This window comes from Vicia villosa, unplaced genomic scaffold (assembly GCF_029867415.1).
Source record: "Vicia villosa cultivar HV-30 ecotype Madison, WI unplaced genomic scaffold, Vvil1.0 ctg.002147F_1_1, whole genome shotgun sequence".
NCBI lineage: Eukaryota > Viridiplantae > Streptophyta > Magnoliopsida > Fabales > Fabaceae > Vicia > Vicia villosa.
This window is the reverse complement of record NW_026705852.1, coordinates 83069-92954: the sequence shown is the minus strand read 5'-3', so window position 1 is coordinate 92954 and position 9886 is coordinate 83069. Positions and strand designations below refer to the sequence as shown.

Genomic DNA, 9886 nt, shown 5'->3' with positions numbered 1-9886 from the left:
GACTACCTAGAAATGTTCTTAGAATGTCTTAAAGAAGACCACCTGGAAAAGCTGAAAGATGTCTCAAAAAAGACTACCTATAAAGGCTCTTGGAAAGGACGATGTATGTCTTAGAAAAGACTACCTAAAAAAGTTCTTTGAAAAAAGAATGTCTTAAAGAAGACTACCTAAAAAGGTTTGTAGAATGTCTTAAAGAAGACTACCTAAAAAGGTTCTTGGAAATGGAATGTCTTAAAGAAGACTACCTAAAAAGGTTTGTAGAATGTCTTAAAGAAGACTACCTAAAAAAGTTCTTTGAAAAAAGAATGTCTTAAAGAAGACTACCTAAAAAGGTTTGTAGAATGTCTTAAAGAAGACTACCTAAAAAGGTTCTTGGAAATGGAATGTCTTAAAGAAGACTACCTAAAAAGGTTTGTAGAATGTCTTAAAGAAGACTACCTAAAAAGGTTCTTGGAAATGGAATGTCTTAAAGAAGACTACCTAAAAAGGTTTGTAGAATGTCTTAAAGAAGACTACCTAAAAAGGTTCTTGGAAATGGAATGTCTTAAAGAAGACTACCTAAAAAGGTTTGTAGAATGTCTTAAAGAAGACTATTTAGAAAAGTTCTTAGAATGTCTTAAAGAAGACTACCTAAAAAGGTTCTTGGAAACGACGATGATTGTCTTAGAGAAGACTACCTAGAAAGGTTTAAAGAACAAAGAATGTCTTAGAGAAGACCACCTAAAAAGGTTCTTGGAAATGATGACAATTTATCTTAAATAAGACTGCCTGAAGTGGTTCCTAGAAAGGATGATGAATGTCTTAGAAAAGACTACCTGAAAAGGTTCCTAAAAAGGATCGTAGGATTTGTCTTAAAGAAGACTACCTATAAAAGGTGTGGTGTAATGTATCTGCCAATGTATGCAATGCATGATTTATATGTATTTGCATGATGCTTCAATGATAGGTTGTTGATAACCAAAGCGTGTATATTTTGATAATGTTGTAAGGTTGTTGGATGCTAGCGCGATTTCTCAACACCTGCTTTTGAACTTTGAAGATCGTAGTTAGGAGAAAGATTGATTCGAAGTTGTAAAGTGTGAAGACGCCTTTTCCTTTTATTGTGCGTCTTATGGATTTGATATCCATTGCCCCAGTATTTTTTGTGGAAAATAGGATGCTTATGAGGGAAGTGCCCCAGGAAATAGCCTTGTCATATGCTTCGACGTTTAGATTGAAGGGTGTGCCCCTGACTTGCCAGATATGGAGGGTTATCCATGGTTTTCTATCCGTTTTGAATTTATCCCATGCTTGACATGCCCCTGATTGAGATTGCTTCGAGATGTGGCCCAAGTCAATTGAACCTTAGGAAGAATGCCCCTAGTTAATAGGATGTTTGATTGTATGCCCCTGTTTAGGAAAACCCTCTGGACGTGGTTCCCCCATTCAAGAGTCTTTATCAGAAATGATCGCCTTTGTGCTAAGTGTATATTCGTGGATGGCGTTGTACCCTTTGAGAAGTAACTCTAATGTGATGCGCATGCAAGTTTTGAAATTGAAGGAGTGGATGATTAGAAATGAATGCTTGAAGAAGCGCAATGGTTAGAAGTAGTTTTAACAAACTTTAGGAGTCAGTATAACAAATCCTGCTTAATATGCTTTCGTAGTTAACCTTGCCTCAATTAGGACTTTTGAATGTTGTAACTTGGCTTGGTTCATGGTTTAAGAAACAATGGATATAAGGCTCAGAATTTATATACCCACCCATTTCTCCTTGATGTTCTCCAAGTCCTAAAATTCGCTTAATCCAATGGATGTGATTTGTTTGTAAGAGAGTCGTTTCAGTTTTTGATATTGAGCAAAAGCCTTAGTATAGATGCAAGCATTGATGAAAATGTTGTAGAGATCCAAGCATTTATGAGAAGCTTCAATGATTTAGCAGTCACAAGATTGTGCTTTGTATTTTTTCTTTGTTTTGTTTTTATCCCTTATTTTTGCATGAACCAATTCCTTTGAATTTGATCCATCGGGATGCCCTGAATTTTGCCTAAGTCATTTGGTTTGTTTTCATGGAATAAAAAATTCCATTTTGACTTAGCGGGCGTTTTTCTTTTGAATGCTCCTTTTGAGATTTGATCCTTGTGACTGCCATGTCGACTTTGATTTGCAAGCTTCGACTTTGATACTTCCTCGATCCTGAATGATGTATTGAGGAACAAGATGTTTGTGAATGTTATCTCCATTGCTTCCTCAATCTTGGATGAACGCGAGGAAGAAGATATGCTTGAACCTTTGCTTGATCCCTATGCTTGGATTGACTGATTCTCTTGACAACCAAAATACATCATTGAATTAATCGAAATCTACCCTGCCCCTGGTTGAAATCAAGGTTTAATTTGAAAAAGTAGAAACAAGCTCCAACTCCTGGCTCGAGGGGGTAACGAGGGATTAACATCCTTATTTCTCCACTGTTTGGGGATTGAAACAATGCACGTACATCGTCGGTTCGGTCTTACCTTGAAAGCATATACTTAGCTGGACTTAGTTATTTGTATCCGTCATTCTCCCTCAAGTTTGTTAATGATTGGGAGTGATAATTTGAAAGATGATTTGGAATGGAAAGTCGTAGTAATGCAAAAGCGGAGCGAAATAATTGATTTCAAAACATGCATGATTATTTTATTGAATTACTATTCGAAAGGTACAACGTTTTACATCAAATAGCATTTTGTGATCGTAGGAATTACAACTAGAAAGATAAACCTATTAATCCTAAGGGCAACCTCCTTTGTGAGTCCGTTGACCTTGCTTTACTCCTTAGTTCCTAGACTTGTAGAAGTAAAAGGGTAATCTCGAATTCTCCTTGGGCACGTCAAACCTGTCGGAAATAATTGTAAGCGGTGGGTTTTCGTCGTATCGGAACTTCATGAGTTTCCTTTGACTGAACCTCTTTTGCTTTTTCTAAAGGATAGTATCACACTATTTGCGACGTCCAGATTTTGTAGATTGGTATAGAAATCTACGACCCTTTTGCCCCGTGGTGTGGAATTGACACACGTCGCCTTTTCTCCATCATGGTTATGCATTGCCCCAGTTGGACTGATCTTTGCCCTCAGGTTATTGTAGAGCGTCCTTGTAAATTTGATATGTTTTAAGATGAACCCCTTTATGACTAGATACCTCTTAAGTGTATCTATGAGGGAACTCCTTTGTTGAACTAATCCTTGCTCGATGATAACCTTTGATGTATTTATGATCCTGTTACGACAAGGCAAGGACATGCGTGGTTGGCATGGTGGAAGACATCCTCTTTTTTTTATAGTAAGGCCGAGATCTTTCTCAACAATTTATCTTACTTTCTCCATAGGTGACGATCCTCTTATTTCTTTGGGAGCTTCGGGAAACCGGCTAGCACGGTAAGTATGGATGCGGGCGAAGGTAGAAATGCAAATGTGAATGTAAATGCATGAATGCATGAAAATGCGAATGCATGCGTATGCGAAAGGACTCCTTTATTTTTTTGCATATTATGAACCCTTATATGTAATGCAATGCGGACGTGCGACAACTATAATCCTAAGGATAACCTATGCGGATTTAGGGGTGACATTAGACCCTAATGAAATTATTGTAAGTTAGATATTATGACATGCCATTGGGAAAAGATTAGGAAGTACGCGGAAAGTAGCAACTGATGACCGTTCTGGACAATCACCAAGTCTCATGACCTTCGAGAGGTCGTTCGACGTGTACTTACGAAGATGTCCCTCGTGGGAAGGTTCTCTATGCGGAACACAACCTATCTAAGGACGATATAAGACGAAGTGAAATCCCTACAGTCTAGGGATTGAAGACGACTAAACAGAAATCCAAACCCTACAAGTTAGAGGGTGCGTGGGAATAAACACGGGTTGACCGTTCAAGACAGTTACCAGCTCTCATGGCCATCGTGAAGCCAATCAACATGCACTAATGAGGATGTCCTTCAGGGGAAGGACACGTTGTTGTAGAAACACATGAACGTAAAAGAAAATCCCTACAGGCTAGGGAGTACGTAGGGATACCTGCAAAATTGAAACGCATAGATATTCGAAGTATATAAATCGCAAACAAATAATAAGCACATAAGCACAAAAGTCCTAGGTTCATAGGTCCGACGTAGCGGCTCTTGGGAGCCAACCTTTTAATAGGGGGTTCTAGAAGGTCTCATGGGGTCGTTCGTAGCCGCCGAGACTTTTTGTCTCTTTGGGTTTTAGAACAACTCATTTTATCCATGAGGTTCGAATTTTTGGGGTAGGTTCCCGGAGAGATCAGCCAAGTATCCAGTCCTGCCCTCAACAAAGTCAAGCCTCGTTTTGGACATTTCCGAATACTCAACCCACTCCGAGTGGAGTTATCAATGAGACTCGTAGGCGATTCATGCTCCCCTATTGATCTCAAAGTTAACTCCCACACTTAGGGTTTTAACATTACATAATATGTCAACAGTGCATATAAAAATATGACAATTAGGCAATTAAATATAAATATATTAACATAAACAATTAAATATAAACATATTATAAACAATTAAATATTTTTAGATAAAAAACAAATAATTTTTTTTTTTAAAAAAATAAAATAATTACAAACCCTAAAAAAGGCGAATTTGCCAAACCCTAAAAAGTTGTCAAACTTAAACCCTGCCAAAACCTAAAACCTATAGGAGAATAGTATTCACCATTTAAGTTATCCCCAGCAGAGTCGCCAGCTGTAGCAACCTGCCCTAAAAATTATGATTCTAGAGTCGCCACCTATTCTGAAGGGCGAATAGGAAACCCTACGCAGTTTAGAGATCGGGGTAAGATACTATATTCAGGTCGAGGGAAGGTGTTAGGCATCCTCAACCCTTTCCTATTGGCTTTGAATCTAAGGTGAAGGTTTATGGCTAAAATATTGAGTAGGGGAAAATTGAGATTTTAGGGAGGGGGACTCGCCTTGTTGCCAAGTGCCTACGTATCTCCTTAGGGAGAATCAGAGTCAACGTAGTTCGGGGCACAGGGTTGTACGCCTTAGAATTTGACGTGATATGTTTGAAGGCTTTTTGAATGGCCTATCGTAGTTTTTGAATAAGGATGAAAATCCGTAGTTTGATTTGAAGTGTTTTGAGTGTTTTAGATTTGGGCGTACAACCCTGATTTGATATGGCACTATTAACCGCAACGACCAATAGATTCGATCGCCATAGTTAACAGATTAGAAAAGAATTGCTGGCAATTTTAATCGATTGACTCGATTATCACTTTTAGCAAATTGAAGTATTTTAATTATTAATTTATTAATTTATCGTTACCCCTCATAATCGATAGATTCGATTACAAACAATAACGAATTGATAAGGGGAAATATGCTAATCATCGTAACCAATAAGATGGTTAAAACCATTTAGCAAAATAATGTGTATTTTAATTTATAGGATTTGATTAAATAATTAATCAATTATTAACCATTGCGACCAATAGATTTAGTCGGAACGAATAATAAATTGAATCCTAAAACCTTAGCCAAGTGTTCAATGGGATTGGGCGAACCCTAATGTATTGGTACCCTTTTAGGTTTTTAGTGATTATAATAATTATAACTAATTAAATCGAGATATTCGAATAATCGGGAAATAATCTTAAATCCTAATTATTTTATTAATATGATTTTAAAATTAAATTTTATGTGTAATAAAAGTAATTAAAACCAATTATGAATATATAAACAATATAACAAATAAAATAAATAGAAAAGTAAATAAAGAACCTGGGCGTTACTCCTATGTGTTGCGTTGATGAGGCTCCATGGTGGGCATGCGCATACCTGGGCGTTTGATCAAACAGCATTGAGATCCAAGAGTCTTTGACTGAAGGCGCATTGTATGCGCGAGTGAGGGGAAGCACCAGATCTGCAGGCAACCTCAAATATTCAAAACAATAAAGTGTCTTGGGGGAGGATCGAACCCCAGACACGTTGGTTAAACACCAGCCTCAGCCTTAGCCACTTCGCCATGCCTTGTTTCGTGTCAAATTAATCCCTATTGAAAATAAAAAAAAAACAAATAATTCAAACACAGAAATTGAACTGCGCGCCCAGTAACCATCTTCTTCTTCGTGTGGTTTTTTTCTTTTTACTGCAGATACGTGAAAAGCTCTAGCCACGGTTTCTTGGTGTGGCCCTAAACCTGCCAACATCAAATTCATCATACAATGCCAATAAATCTCAATTAAATACCCAGATTAACTAAAAGACACCCTCTGAATGCAATAGGACTATTGATTTTGGCCAATTTTGCTTCTATCCATGGAGCCCCAAACCATGAACCGGAAAACCTACCATGGTGAATATCTGTATCTGCATTAAAACTTCAATCAAATGACACAGAGAGATTGTAAACAGAATTATAAACACAAATACGAATCCAAACTCGATTTATGATGCCTCCATGATGGAATTCGAATCGAAAATTTTAGAAGCATAAAACGTGAATGTCCGGCTACATATGAGCGCGTTCAGATCGGTGCTGATAATTCAATTTCGCTTAGTAATCGTTATGGAGGTGATTGGGACTATTTATTTGACCCGAATCAGGATACAACTTGGAAAACGAATTAATTTTTTTCTTGAGTTTTCACGAACTCAGTTTTGTTCTTGGAGGCAGCCAAAACCCTCTTTTTTTTCTCCGCCGCCAGTCCCCCCTCTGCATCTGCTAATGTTCAGTCTTTATAGCATATCAATTTAGGTCACCCATATTGGAGATAAATCAAGAAATTCTTTATGATTGAGATTTGATTGGATTTTGTGAGCTTTTTGAAGATATGGTTTGAATAAAGCTTAATAGAGAAGGTGAGAAACCGTGTCAACCAAAATTGATTTTTTTTGTTTTCTTCAGCCCAATAACAAAACAATGAGCCCAATAGTTAGCCTAATAAAAACCCCTCCTAACAAATAATAATAACCTAATTAACACTAACACTAATACTAATATAATAATAATTAATAATAATATCAATAATATTCTAACCTAAATAATAATATTAATGCTAATTCTAATAATATATAGTTAATAAAACCTATTAAAAAAATAGTAAACTTAATTAATTAAAACCTAAAACTAATCCTAATAATACCTAATAATAATCATAATAATAACAATAATCGAAACAAATGTTAATAAAACCCATAATACCCATAAATAATGATAAAACCTTTGTAATAGTCGGGCCCAACATTTGGGTCTTAAACATCTGTTACTTACGCCATTGTTTTAACTCAACCTGGTTTATAAGAGAGCGGGTTTGACAATAGAAATGTCAAACCCCATGACTCTTAATTCAGACTCCTGATGGATTAAGAGACGTAGATCTGATCGGGCAAATTTTGGGGTATGACATGTTGTAACTTGGCCTGGTTCATGGTTTAAGAAACAACGGATACAAGGCTCTGATAACACGATTTTATATCGTATATTTAGCTTAAAATCCATAAGTATTATTAGCAATTTCTTTTAATTATATTGTTTTATTGTGATATTATGCGGGTATTTGCGATGTTTCAGGTTTTACGTTCGTATTGAGACTATTTGTGAAAACCCAACTGCAGACGCACGTCTCCCAAGTCCAAGTCAGAAGCCCCTCTTTTCACGCAGTCCAACTGCAGACCCTCAGCTATAAATAGAGACTAATACCTCAGTTCTCCAGGTCCGAATTTCTGCTAACGAAGTGCTGCCAATTTTATTCTTCAAGCATTCTTTATTTTTCTGCCTTTTATTTAATTGCTTTCTTCTTCTCACAACAATTTCTACACCAGAAATTGTTGTGAACCTTTTATAGATCTAGCCTTACGTTAGATTTATTTTTACATTCCTTGCCTTTAATTTTGCGCCTAATAATTTCTGAAGAACGATCCAGCCAACCTGTGGTGGAAGTTCGAGTACTTCAAGATTCAATTTCATTTCAGATTAATTTTATTCAGGTTTATTATTTACCGCCTTAATTTATATTATTATTGCATGATATATTGTATGCCATTTAACATGCCTTTTATTATGAACCAAATGAATTTATGCATGTTTAACCGTATTAATATGTCTGGCTAATTAATTAAGATATCGGTATGTAGAGTAAGTTAACCGTGGGATCTGAAATAAATTGGCTTAATTATGTTTTATTAAATATCACTTGTTTTTGGTTTGTATGTCTAATTTAAATAGTAAGTCTTAAAACCAATAGAGCGAAAGTTTGAGGTTTTAAAATAGTCAAAGGTTAAAACCAATAGAGCGAAAGTTTGAGGTTCTTAACTGGATAGTAGACATAAGACATTAGTTTTAAGGATGGCGAAAGCGTATTAAAACTGATTAGAACTTATTTATTTTCAGAAAGTATTTTTAAACCCGACGCGGGATGGCGAAAGCGTACATTAGGGAATACTAGCATGAACCGAGTCAATAGAGCGAGAGTTTGAGACTAGGGGATTTAAGTAGATAACGACTTCAATAAACAAGCATTTTATTAACTATGTTGTTTTCAAAGAGCTTTCTAAATCTAATGGGATGGCGAGAGCGTACATTATGAGTTAGGATAAGTAGTCTAAATCAACAGAGCGAGAGTTTGAGAGGAGGACTTTTAATCAATAAAATTAATAAAGATCTTTAATTGAGTTAACACCATAGCCAATGGACCTTCGGATCACCTAAGTTAAACGAAATACATACTGATATCCGCCTATTATTATATTTCTTAGAATTCACAATCACATTCCCTTTAGAAACAATCAAAATATTAGTACCCTTAGCTTTACATAGTAACCTTAGATAACAGTAGATCGATTCATAGTCCCTGTGGATTCGATATCTTTTAAAACTACACGTCATGACTGTGCACTTGCAGTCATCAGATTAATAGACACGTAAAGTCGCGATCAAGTTTTTGGCGCCGTTGTCGGGGATTATTTAAGTCGATATCGTAACTCATTGTTACACCGTAGAGACTAGGGCAAATTCTTTCCTTTCCTTTTGAACGATTGTATGCCAAATACTCGTTCACAAGGAGGAGATTTAATACAACGAATTAACGAGATCGAACGTTTTATTAACGTCAAATGTCAAGCTCGCAATCTTCCCGAAGTAGCACCAATTCCGATTAATCAGGAATTGATCTTTACTGATCAAATCAATCAAATTACCCCGAAGTTAGAGATGGCTGCTATTCGTCCTCTTAGAGACTACGCCGCTCCTTCGCGAGCTGAACCGCACTCAAGTATCGCACCACCTGCGATTGAGGCAAACAATTTCGAACTGAAACCTTCATTGGTACAAGTTGTCCAACAGAACCAATTCTCTGGAAGCCCTACAGACGATCCTAATCTCCATTTATCCGTGTTCGTGCAATATGTCGACACTGTCAAAGCTAACAACGTTAGTTCCGAAGCTATTCGATTACACCTTTTTCCTTTCTCCTTGAGAGATAGAGCTAGAGCGTGGCTTCAATCCCTGCCTTCTAATTCCATAACACAATGGGACGAACATAAGAGAGTATTCTTTGCTAGATATTTTCCGCCTAGCAAAACTGCTATGCTAAGAGGTCAAATCAACGGATTTACCCAAAAAGATAACGAATCACTCTTCGAAGCTTGGGAACGATACAAGGACATGCTTAGACTATGCCCTCATCATGGACTCGAACCATGGCTGATCATCCATACTTTCTATGGTGGTCTACTTTATAACACTAAAATGACTATAGATGCCGCTGCTGGCGGAGCTCTAATGGACAAACCCCATGATGAAGCATACAACCTCATAGAAAACATGGCACAAAACCATTACCAATGGGGAGGAGAACGAGCTGCTCTAGAGAAAACTCAAACCAAAGGAGGAATGTACGAA

The 9886-nt window shown here is 36.8% G+C and overlaps 1 non-coding gene across 1 annotated transcript; it reads right to left on the bottom strand.

Moving 5' to 3' along the window:
* Positions 1 to 9571: 9571 nt before the first annotated feature.
* On the bottom strand, positions 9572 to 9678 carry LOC131638021 (small nucleolar RNA R71). The gene has a single exon (XR_009294564.1). It is a non-coding gene; the product is annotated as a small nucleolar RNA R71 (small nucleolar RNA).
* Positions 9679 to 9886: the final 208 nt, after the last annotated feature.